The sequence below is a fragment of the Bos indicus genome, chromosome 9, assembly GCF_029378745.1.
Source record: "Bos indicus isolate NIAB-ARS_2022 breed Sahiwal x Tharparkar chromosome 9, NIAB-ARS_B.indTharparkar_mat_pri_1.0, whole genome shotgun sequence".
NCBI classification, from domain to species: Eukaryota; Metazoa; Chordata; class Mammalia; order Artiodactyla; family Bovidae; genus Bos; species Bos indicus.
Window position 1 is genome coordinate 41,575,424 of NC_091768.1, and position 12,327 is coordinate 41,587,750.

Genomic DNA, 12,327 nt, shown 5'->3' on the forward strand with positions numbered 1-12,327 from the left:
GGGGTATTTTCTTTATAATTATTAAATTGCAAATTCTTATTAGAGATGGTTTTTGCCAATTTAAAAAACGATCAGTACATCTATTACAGTAAAGCATGCCTGAGCCATAACACAGTAGGATTACAGAAATTTTAACTTTACAAAAATTCTCCTGACAACTGGAACAAATCCATTTAGCTGTTTCCTCCATTTGGATCTCTGGGAATACAGACAGGAATAAACACTGTCTTTACTCTCAGGCAAGGACCACTAAGTCTAGTTCAACATGTACTTTAATACCAAGCAGTGTGCTAAGTACTCTCAAGTACATCATCTCACTTAATTCTGTGAGATGGATAAAGTCTTAAGCAATTGCACACATGCACACATGTTCCCAGAGCTGAAGATATTCAAACTATTACCCACTAGATGGGGTGGTGGAAGGTGGGACACTCAGAGGCCTCATGGCTGCAGCTATTTACACACTAACACAGAAACATGCATGTGTCTTCACAAGCAGAATAGACTTCTTGGTGTGAACCAGCTGAGTATCAACCCTGCTTATGCCCACATGCTTTTAATACAAGGTAGAAACTGATGGGGGCAAAAAAAAAAAAAAAAAGTAAATAAAGATAAACTACCATGTGATTAGGAAAGAGAAAGAGATTTCTGATTGGGAGGTGACAGGTAGACTTCCTGGAGGAGATGATGTTTGAGCTGGGTTCTGGAAAATGGTCTGAATTTGAGCAAATGACAATGGCTGACACTGAGGCTGGAGTAGAGAAGGAGTTTCTAGCCAAGTCAACGAGTGAGCCAAGGCACAGTATCAAGGATGCACCAGGTGTGTGCTGGATAAGAAGGAACCCTGGAAGTGAAGACTGGAGTTGTAGCAGGGAGAGACCTGAATGGCAGGTCAAGAAAGTAAATAAAAGCTGATAAGCAAATTAAAAGATGTTGTGGCATGAAATGATGGCAGGGATGGGCAGGATGGAAAAAACTAGAAGGACAAAATCAGGCAGTTTTTATATAACCCACCTATCTCCTAGAGGTCCTCAAGAAAGCTTTCCTGGACAAGCCTCTCCCACCTTCCGAGCCTCAGTCAGCGGTCCCTCCCGCATACTCCACGAGGTCCCCTGTGGTCTCCTCCCTCACCGGGCTAGAGCTGCCTGCACACCTGGTGTTGCCCCACCAGGCTCGGAGCCTGTTCTTCATGAGAAGCGCAGCTTAAAGTTGGCATTTGTGTAATCACTGGACTCCAAATACAGACCCTAGCTAGAAAACATCCAGATGAAGGTTGCATGGCTTCTGAACTGGAGGCATTTGTTATAGTGGATTAAGAAAACATATGGGGCTTTATTTCAAGTGGCATCTGATTCTTGATGCTATATGGCCATAGGAGATCAAACTTAATCCCTTTTTGCTTTCTTGCTTTCACTTTGAGTTGCTCAGCATGGAGTAAGACTTGATAAACATCATGATTAGTGGATGGGGGTATTAAAAGCCTGAAGTATATAGGAGTAAAGGTGAAACAGAGGTAAGAAGAGAGATGAGAACAAGTAAGTGGCACCAAGAACATGAGAACCATGAGAAGCAGGATCTGGCATCTGAGAGGGCAGGAAGGGGACAGAAATGACACTGGGTATGCAAACCTTGGGAGGGCAAGGTGACCTTTTAAAAGAACATAGGAGATGTGGACTACAAAGGGAAAGCAGCAGCTGAGTTCTGTCCTGCATCACTGTCTTGAGTTTATGATGTCCACAGAAATTCTAGGGGATGAACACCACCAGCAGAAGGAAATTTGAAACTGGAGACCTTTTCAAACAAAATATTTCTTATTGGTTAGGGGAAAGGTTGTAAGTCATCATTTATCAGTTTATACCTAATTATAAACATCTGTCTTTACCTCTGCTGTTAACAGTCATCTGAAACAGAGTCTTCTTGCTAAATGCAACACTGCACTATCAGGGTGTTAGCAACAGGAGAAAGACTTGTCACGTCCATATTCTTTTTTTTCCTGCAAATCAAATACTCAAGAACTTTACCATGCTTTTGAATGACTTTTGTGACAATATGAGCATCCAAACAAGCAGTGATTAAATGCTTAGATGCTGGAGTTAAAGTTCAAATACTCTTAACAATTTGCAGCTGTGTAACCTTGGGCAAGGTTTCTAACATCTGTAGGCCTCAGTTTCCTCATCTATAAAAAGCATGCTGTATAAAGTAATTGCCTCATAGGGCTGTTTTGAAAATTAAATGATGTAATTAACATAAAGTGGGTTAGCATGGTGACTGGCCCTTAAAAAATGTTAACTACTGTCCCAAAGCTATGTGATAAAAGGATACAACAATTAATTTTCTTATGAATGAAAAGTCGCATTTCAAAAAAGAAACTGCAAAAGAAAGGAAATGCCATTTGTTTATTTTTTTTTAATATATTTTAAAGTTTTAAAATTTAAACCACGGTATTCTGCTTTGTGAGAAAAGAATCTTAAGAATTTTATTGCCTATAAGCTGTGTCAAAACAATCAGAATTTTATAAATCTACAAAATAAGATATAAATAAGGTGTGGTAGTTGCTTTTCTACCACGTGAAATAATTATAAATAAGGATGAGACAGAAGGTCTGCTGTGATGCTAGTAGGAATGGATGATAAAAGACATTATATGTAATATGATATATTTTAACGTATATTGATATACATACGCTTATTTATTTAAGACCCTATCTGTTGCCTAGAGGAGCCCAGGTACAATTTGTGTGACTTTGGCTGGGTCACTGTTTGCCTAAACAAAGTCCCTTTGTCTATCACTCTCTCATTCAACAGATACTATTGAGTTTCAACTAAGCACTACGCGCTTGGCTAAACCTCAGCGTATAGAAATAAAGACATCTGCGACCCGACCCCGAGAGCAAGCACAGTTCACTCTCATCACCTCTCTCCCCGATCCAGGGACAGAAAGGCGACGACAGAAGAAGAAGGGGTCCCCGGGGAACCTGCAGGGGAAGCCTCACCTCCCGCACGGCCAGTGGCACCCCGACTCCTGGCAATGCCCCCTCCTCCACAAGTCCAGGCCAGAGCAGAGCGCCGCAGCATCTTCACCCTGCCCGCCCGTCGGTCTGCCAGCCTGCTCCTCCCGGCCGGCCGGCCTGAGTCTCCATGGTAACCGTACACAAACTACTTACTCGGGCGGCTGGGCCGCCTCCCTGCAGAGCCAGGTAGCTGCTGGACAGGCGGAGTGGACCAGAGACTGAGCTGGGAGTGGGCGCAGGGAAGGGGGCTTCCGGCCAGACTCAAAGTACCTTGTGGTTAGCGCTGGAGACAAGTTTAACAACTGCGGAGATTCCGCTCATCCTCCAGCTTTTCCTCAGGCAGCAGCCTCAGCCGCGAAGGAGAGCAGGCGGGGCTCAGCAGGGTGGGGCTGGATGAGGACGGACTGACAGGTCCCCCGGCGCCGCTCGGCCACTGGGCCTGCGCAGACCGCCAGCGCATGCGCAGAAACGCTGAGGCGTGGGCGCAGCGGGCCGAGGAGTGGGAGGAGCGTGGGCGAGAGCCGGAGGCAGGGACCGAGGGTGTCAGGTGCGGCCAGAAAGGGCGATGGGGACCGCGTGGAAGAGCCGGGGTGAGAAGGCATCTGCTTTTAAGTTAGCAATTTACGGAACCACGTTCGTTGAGCCCGTGTGAGATCAGCGCCTCTATTAAGTTACAGAACACAGAAAGGGCAGCTTAGTGTTTAGGGGTAAGATTCAGGATTTACTGGTTCAAGTTGAGGTTCAATGTAATCTTGAACTAGATGCTTAACCCTCCCAGTCTCTCCTCATCTGTAAAACGGAGGGAATAATAGTACCTAGCTAGGTCTTGTGATAGTTGTGAAGACTGAGAAAATAGATTTCAAGTGCTGTGCATGTGGCAGTCAACGAATGTTAAACCTGCGATTATTAAGACCTTGCACGGGTGAAGCACTTCAGAGTTTACAAAGTGTTTCACTGTGTATTATCTTTTTGAGCGTCCCTGACACTCTGATGAAGCCACCCCGGCATCCCTATTCACAGGAGAGGAAATACAGGCCAGAGGTCTAGTGAGTGATAGCGGTAGATTCAAGTCTAGGCCTCCGGTCGGCAGTTTTTGTGCTTACTGTTGACCGGTGAAAAGAACCCCATTTATGTTTCTGGCTTAAATTCTGTTTTCTCCTGTTAGACCATTCAGCAACACTTTACAGTGTCAAATACAAGTGAGACCATAATCACTCTCCATTCAGGATTGCACCACGTTTTTTAAATATGGGGATTTTTCAGCTAAAGTGTTGTTGTCAACACTGGGAAAATGCCACATCCTTTGGTGCTAAGTATCTTGTAAAGAATAATTAAATTGAAAATATTTGGGGGCACATACTATGTGTAAAGCATAGTGTTAGGTGGGGGAAATGATATTAACCTAAACTAAAGGAAGCTAAGTGGTATTCAAAGTACTCAACAGGATTTCACATATAATAAAACAATAAATACTTATTAGTTGATTGGGTAATTTTAGGGCCTAACACAAAGTATTTGCCTTCTTCTGGGCTGAAATCTTTCCCAACTACTCAGCATGAATTACTGGTTGCTTTCAGTTCCTTCCCATTCCTTAGAAATCCAGGATTTGCTCCAGCCCCTTTAGATGGGTCTCAAGAGGTCCCCATACATCTCTTATCCCTGAGACTCAGAATGAAGGCTCATGTCGCCCCCTCCATGCTGTCCCAGGTTGGAGCTTTAGTTTTCCCTGGACCATCTAACTGCAGTCGCTGGGAAGACCTCTCACTGAGTTTGAGATGAGGGAGGTGGCACCCCTACCCTCCTCTTCAAAGAAATTGTCTCATACATTCTCCCCTCTTCCACTCTCTGACTCCTTACTTTTAGCCTCAGCCTGGTCCCTTAGGGCCAGAGAGTCTGTATGTTTCTTTATAACTTGACCTATGGAGCTTCACCTCACTTTCAGTTTGGAACTAATGATTATACAATTACCATCGCAGTTGAAACTTCAGTTTGAAACCATGTTGTACATCCAATTACTAACTATGGTCTTTGCACCTAGGGTCTTGGGCTAAAATAGACCTTGCAAGCACACTGCTAGAACGTGAAGCTGGCTGGCTCAGTCAGAAAATGTCTGCCGGGCAGGTCAGAATGATTGAGAAGAATGACAAGGGCAGAATTATAGGCAGCAATTATTTAAAAGCAAGGAAGCTGCCCAGCTTACCTTACTGAGGGACACGACATGGGAAAATATTGCAGATATCATAGCAATGGCCTGGTATACTGACCTGATGGCTATTTAACAGATTTGACATAGTTAAGCTTGTAAGTGGAATTACTTTAGAAACAAAATTGTTGACATTTCTTATACCTTAGATTAAAGAGGAAAACATTTAGTCTCTGACATTTATAAAGCACTTTATGGTTTCTAAACTGCTTTCATTTGGAGCATTTCCTTTTTATTACTTTATTTAGAGTTTATAATAGGCCTGAGAGGTAGTTGGTTTAGAGATTATCATTCCAATTTGAGAGTAGACACAACTCAGGTTCAAAGAGGGTAAATAACCCACAGTCACACCGCTAGTAAGATCTGAGATCTGGTGTTTTTGATGCCATCCACCACTGCTGCTGCTGCTAAGTTGCTTCAGTCGTGTCCTACTCTGTGTGATCCCATAAACGGCAGCCCACCAGGCTCCCCCGTCCCTGGGATTCTCCAGGCAAGAACACTGGAGTGGGTTGCCATTGCCTTCTCCAATGCAGGAAAGTGAAAAGTGAAAGTGAAGTCGCTCAGTTGTGTCCAACTCTTAGCGACCCCATGAACTACAGCCTACCAGGCTCCTCCGTCCATGGGATTTTCCAGGCAAGAGTACTGGAGTGGGGTGCCATTGCCTTCTCCGCCATCCACCACTATACATGAATAAATGTTATTTTTCAGGCAGAGGCCTCTTGTTCACAGCAGTGAGAAGTACCTCCTAGGCTATTGACACTGTTAAGATATGCTTCTTATTTTCTCCCCTCTCTTATCTCAACGTATTTCCTGTATGGGGCTACCAGAACAAGAATCTTTATGTTCACCTGAAAATGTTGGATTTCTGACTTTGGAGTTGAGGTGAGAATTATATAGGTGGCAAAACAGGTAATAATAAAATTTTATATACCCTAATGATGCAAAAGTATAACAGAATGATAGCTATTTTTAACCACAGATTACCAGTGGGTTTTATAATTTATACTATAGTTTATATCATATACTTAATATTTAATATCTATAGCTTATCTTTAAGAGTATATCATTAGACATACTCTTGAAAAGATAAAAGTTAAATAAATACTTCTTTCATGCTCATGATTTCAGTGATTTTTATGACAATAACAAAGATGTCTCAGAGAGAAAAAAAATTGCTTCTGGCATGGAATAAAAATCACCAGTTTAGAATTCAGATATTCAGTTTGAGATACTTTCTGCTTTTGTCAATATGGAATCTCAGTGCTTTAATTATTTTTATCACATAATTCCTGTGAGGCGTTCATCAAATTGATAGCCCATGCAGACTTTAGATATAAATTTAAAGGCACAACTACATCAGAATGCAACTTGGTAAAAAACTACAATGCAATGGAAATTAAGTAATTTCATGGAACTAGATAGACACAAGACAGAGGAAAGGTCCTAAAATGTATTCACTGGAAAAAAAAAGACATAAAAAGCCAAATGGAGCTCAGCTTTTACCTGTGCACGTCCAGTCTTACTTGCCTTTCATTACCACACCACAACCACCTGCACCACACTCAGCAGCAGCAGTCAGGTCAGGCGTCGCTGGGGACGGTAACAGAGAGGGTCCACTTAGTTACTGGGTGATCACAAAGAGTCTCTGACTACCTAGTATTTCATTGGGCAGAAGGGGGTTCTAGTTTTCGGGTTTTGAGTTGGGAGTCTTAACTACAGATTGCTTCATCTTAAAAAACTGCTGAAGTACCTCTATAGGCTGCTGCTGCTGCTAAGTCACTTCAGTCGTGTCCGACTCTGTGCGACCCCATAGATGGCAGCCAACCAGGCTCCTCCGCCCATGGGATTTTCCAGGCAAGAGTACTGGAGTGGGGTGCCATTGCCTTCTCTGACCTCTATAGGAGAGACCATCAAAAACCTCCTATTCTTTGTCAGACTCACCTGTGAGGCGTTACTGAATGAGATGTCTATATCTTTTGGAAGCTTTCAGCTGTGAATAACAGGATACCCACCCCCCTCCCCATGAAAAGTAGTATAAATAAATACCAAGGACATTTAGCATTTTATTTCACTATAAATCTCAAAGCGTGCTGTTTCAGGGTTGGCCCTGCAGCTGAGGGGTGGCATTAAGGAATATCAGTCCCAAGACAGCAGTAGCAGCACTGACTTGTGCATCCTCACACAAGCCTCTCGGAGCAGGGAAGAGAGGGGAGAGGCCGAGCCCTTTTCACATGCTCTTTACACTGAGAAGGGAAAATTTCCCAGAAGCGCCTCCACTGTATTCTTCCTGTATTTCGTGGACCAGAACTGTGTCATACCCACACGGCATTCTCTGGAAGAGATGAAGAGGATTACTATGACCGTGATTGATTTAGATCAATCAAATTTCATCCCCTGGGGGTTGGGGGAGGAGCCCCTTTTCTCTGATGCCACAACCTGAACCAACTGGAGTCTGTTCAGCAAGAGAAGGGTCAACTGCCATTGGGTAGATGCTGACAGCATCCGCCACAATGCCTGGATAGAACTAATGAAGAATGTCTTCGGATAGGCAAGAAATTCTGAGAACTGCTCGTCCAGACTGGAATGAAAGAACCGAAAGAGTCACACCCAGGCAGGGTGCTGTTTGGTGTCAAGTCCTGAAGTGAGACTGTGGTCCCTGGTCTGACTGCTGCCCAGTCGTGGCTGCCACATTAGAACCACCCAGAGAGCTGCAAAAAGCACCTCTGCTCTGCATTCACCCCACTTTTGGTCAGTTGCCAGGGGAGGAGAGCACAGGGGAAAGGGTTAAGTGTTTTTTGCAGCTGTCGAGAAAGCTGTAACATACATACAGCAGCCTGCAGGGAGGACCCCAGCCCTGGTGCAGGTCAGAGCTCCTCTGTCCGAGGGCCTCAGCCAGGATTAACAGGAGGCAGAGATGTCCCTGGAATCCTTGGCTTCAGAGCAGGAGGAAAAGAGAGGATGCTAATGATGCATGACCCAGAGATGAGACTCATGGACCTGGGATGCTGTCCTTGATGTCTCCCGCTCCTGTTACCATGCCTTCTCCACCTGGTCACTCTGACCCCACTGCATTCTCCTCCTGCTCCAAGTCCACCCTACAGGCAGCAATCCAAGTGACTCTCACAGACCACAGTCCTGGACCTACCTTTCTCTGACCACAAGCTCTCAATGTCTGCCCATGCGTACCTGCATGCATATTCAGTCATGTCCGACTCTTTGAGACCCCATCGATTATAGCCCACTGTTCCTCTGTCCATGAAATTTTCCAAACAAGGATACTGGAATGGATTGCCATTTCCTCCTCCAGGGGATTTTCTTGCATCTCCTGCATTGGCAGGTGAATTCTTTACCACTGAGCTACCTGGGAAGCTCAGTCTGCCCATTGACCACCAAAGTACATCCCAGATCCTCTGGGTTCTGTACCACAGCCTCTGCTTCTACCTTATTATAACTAGGATTTATTTGGGGGTTATAACAGGCTGTGTGCTAAGTGCTTTCATGACTTTAAATGAGCAAATCTTTCAACCCTAAAGTTCTAAAATTATCCTTATTTTACATGCAAGGAAACTGCGGTTTCGTTTCTTTACTTGCCCAGGTCACACAGGTGGTCAAAATGGTGGATCTAGTCGGGACATTGCTGTGGCTTTCTGTACAATATGCCATGGCCCAGGAAGAGGAGCGGAAGTAGTGTGTATGGGGACAACCAGACCTGGGGGTGGCCCAGAGGATGGGGTCTGAAGGGATGGGCTACGGGCCCTCAGGCCACGTGGGGAGCAGAGGGAGAGGAGGCTGTGCTGGTCTGGGAGGTGTGGGGAGGGTGGGGGACAGAGGTCACATGAGGGCACCGAGCAGATGAGGTGGTTTGAGGGAGGGCATGAGCAGTGTGCTAGGGTAGTATAGGAGCCCCAGGTGGGAGTCAGGGGGCCTTGCCTCAGATGCCACCCCTGACACTCCTGAGCCCTGGCCTGTGAGCACCTCACTGAATAGCTGTGCTTTTCTCATCTGTGGGATGTGCAGGGTGAACTAAATGACTCTTGAGATACAGCCAAACCCTAGCAGTCCCTGGCAGGAGGTTGTGGTCAGAGAGGCAGCTGAGGGTTAGATTTTAGAGGTGGCTCAGTGGTAAAGAATTCACCTGCCAATGCAGCAGATGTGGGTTTGAGCCCTGGGTCCAGAGGATCCCCTGGAGAAGGGAATGTCAACTTGCTCCAGTATTCTTGCCTGGGAAATCCCATGGACAGAGGAACCTGGTGGCCTATAGTCCGTGGGGGTTGCAAAAGTGTCGGGCACAACTTAGAGACTAAACAACAGTTGTGAGAGCCAGACAGTGAGGTCCAAGGTGTGGCCTGGCTGGTCACCTCCATGGGGAAAGTGAGAGGCCTGAGGAGGCTGGAGGAAGTGTCCAGGTGTCTCCCCACAGAGCCTGGCAGCCCCAGAGAAGGCTGTGGCCCCAGGACTTGAGGGTGTAGGAGAGAGAAATGTTTCAGTGCCCTTGGGTGATGATGGCAGTGAGCTGCCCTGAGGAGGAGCCCCCAGCCAGCCTGGAGACCCATGGCTTAGAGGAGCTCACCCAGGAGGCTTACTTTGTTGCTTCTTGGGGCTCTCAAATTCAGTTTGTTTGATTTTCAAAACAATGTACTTCTGTACTATTGAGTTTTGATAGCCCAAAGATATATTATCTTGGCAATATGACAAGAAGGAAAATTTAAATAGAGGGCAGAAAGTTTAATTTAGCTTAATTTGGAATTCATGTAATCAAGGAAATGCAGAGTCCAGCTTTAGGTTTCAACATTCAGACAGAAGGATTCCTAGCAGGTCCCAAATTTAGCTGATCACAACTGGGCTGCTGATAGTAATATCTTTAGGAGCTAAAGATGCTAAGGACCTATGTTCATTGAGATGAGAAGAGCCATACAATTCTTTATGCTATTCAGTAAAAGTTATTACATAAATTGGGTCCAAAATATTATCTACCAAGAATGCAAAGGTATTAATAATAGCCATGGGACTTCCCTGGCGGTTCAGTGGCTAAGTCTCTGTGCTCCCAATGCAGGGGGCCGGGTTCCCTTCCTGGTCAGCAAACTAGATCCCACATGCAGCAACTTGAAGACCTAGCATGCCTCAACTAAGACCCAGTGCAGCCAAATAAATAAGATAAATAAACATTTAAAAATATAACAGAAGCGATAGCCACAAAAGAGTGAAAACCTCATGATAACCACTGTGCACTTGAAAGCATTTTGCATCCGAGCTCCCAACACTTCACATTTCACAGAGGTAAATACACAACCCCCTGCCCCCCACCAGAAATTGTGGATAAAAAATTTCCGTCTGAAACTTGAAAACGCTGACCTTGCCTGATCAAGAAACTTGAAATTTCAGCACTGAAAGTCTCAGCGAAATTATTCTTTCTGTGTGTTTTCTGTGTTCACACTCAGAGATTGTTAAAACAAATGGTGTATCAATTGGATTATTTTTTTAAATTTCATTGTGACAGTTCTTGTTAGGGTATGGATAGAAACAGAAGCTTTTCAGTTTTTGAGCCATTTTGATTTTGAGAGCTCAAACTCAACTAAGGGAAGGAATTTTCGGCATAGGTGGCAGTGTTCAAAGCATTTTTTATCAGGAGTGGAAACTCCCTGGTTCCTCAAGGCCTCCACTTCTGTCTGCCTGTTGGCTGCAGCTGCGCCAGACCCCCCACTGGTCTTACCTTCCTCTGCCCTCTAATTAAGCTGCAGGAGCCAAGCCCCCAGCCAACCATTGCTCATCATACGATGTGCCACGTCCTGTTTCAGCCTAGCACCTAGTGCTAAAGATCTGCCAGGCTTTGAGCTAAGTGGCTTAAGTTCTTAGGAAGCCATGTGATTGCATCTTGTACCAGCTGGTCTCCTAAAACAGCTCCAGACAGAGTGCACTGTAGTTCTCCAGATAGGACCCACTCTGGGGTCATGATTTGCTATGAGAAAAGCTCATCCAACATGGAACAGCATCATTTTATGTCCTCTGAGCCCTCAGTACAAGCCTCCCGTGCCCCAAGAGTCCTTACTCTCAAGAATCTCACCAAAAAGAAAGATTAATGCCTCTGTAGGGAGTCCTTAAAGATGCTTCAAGCCATCTCTTTTTTGGTAATTGTTTTTCTCACTGTATGTTACCCTTCTCGTTCACTTGGGTCCCAGAGAGGAGAAGCCCAAGGAGAAGAGAATGGAATTGCATAAGCTAAGCAGGATAGTAAGCACCTGAAAACAGAAGGCTTTTCCTTCTTGCTCACCTTTGGGTATCCTTGATACAAGAATGGTAGTCTGTATGGATTTGATCTATCAATATAGATCTATACTGATCTATATTGAGCGTATAAGTGTTCCATAAATACTTGCTGAATAAATGAACGAGTGAATGTGGGCTTGAGAAGATGATATTCAGGGTCAGTGTCATGATGTAAGACCCATATGTTCCAGGGTATCAGTCCACTGACAGTCACCCCCAGCCCCTCTAGCCCCAATCACCACAGTCTCTTGCCAGGTACTTCTAGGAGTGCCTATGGCTGTGCTGTCTTACCTGTGCTCGGAAACAAGGCCCATCACACCCTTGATTCACACCATCTCAAGGGCCCCTCGCTGCCCCAGTTGTGGGAGCACTTCCTTTGGGAGGGTGTGGTCTGCCCTCCTGCCCACTCTTGCCACCCTGGGGTGGGAGTGGTAGGGTGGGCTCTCCTGATTCTGTGCATACCCCATCTCCAGGCCCTGGAGCAGCACATCTTCCTCCCAGAGTCTTACTCAGCCACTCACAAGTGGGGCATCCTCACTTCTCACCTGCTTCTCACTCCTGGGGCTCAGAACCAGTCCATGGGCCTGGCTAAGGGTCAGACTCCCCCACCCCCAACCCCATCCCTCTCTTTTTCTTGTCTTTCTATTCCTTTTGGCCCCAAGAAACTCCTTTCCCATCAGCGTCAGTGTAAGCCAAAGCGCTCCTGCCAATCAGCTCCTGCAGGCAGGCACCTGCAGGGGTCACCAGCCTCCCAGATGTAGTCAGCCAAGGCCCAGTGGGAACTACCCAGGAAAGAGCCCTGGGCTTAGGGCCTGGAGTCTGAAGTCAAGCCTCACATCTTTCCCCTGAC

General features: G+C 45.7%; 1 protein-coding gene across 10 annotated transcripts in view; it reads right to left on the reverse strand.

The window, feature by feature from the left end:
* The window catches only part of ARMC2 (armadillo repeat containing 2), a 319,621-nt gene that overhangs the window by 193,158 nt on the left and 114,136 nt on the right, over positions 1 to 12,327 (reverse strand). For 2 of the 10 annotated variants that reach the window (XR_011568324.1, XM_070795505.1), the window contains exon 1: positions 3,281 to 4,293. The exons of 1 other annotated variant lie outside the window; for it this stretch is intronic. The gene's annotated coding sequence lies outside the window, so the exon portion shown is untranslated. 7 more of the 10 variants (XM_070795509.1, XM_070795508.1, XM_070795513.1 and 4 more) reach the window with 7 other exon arrangements.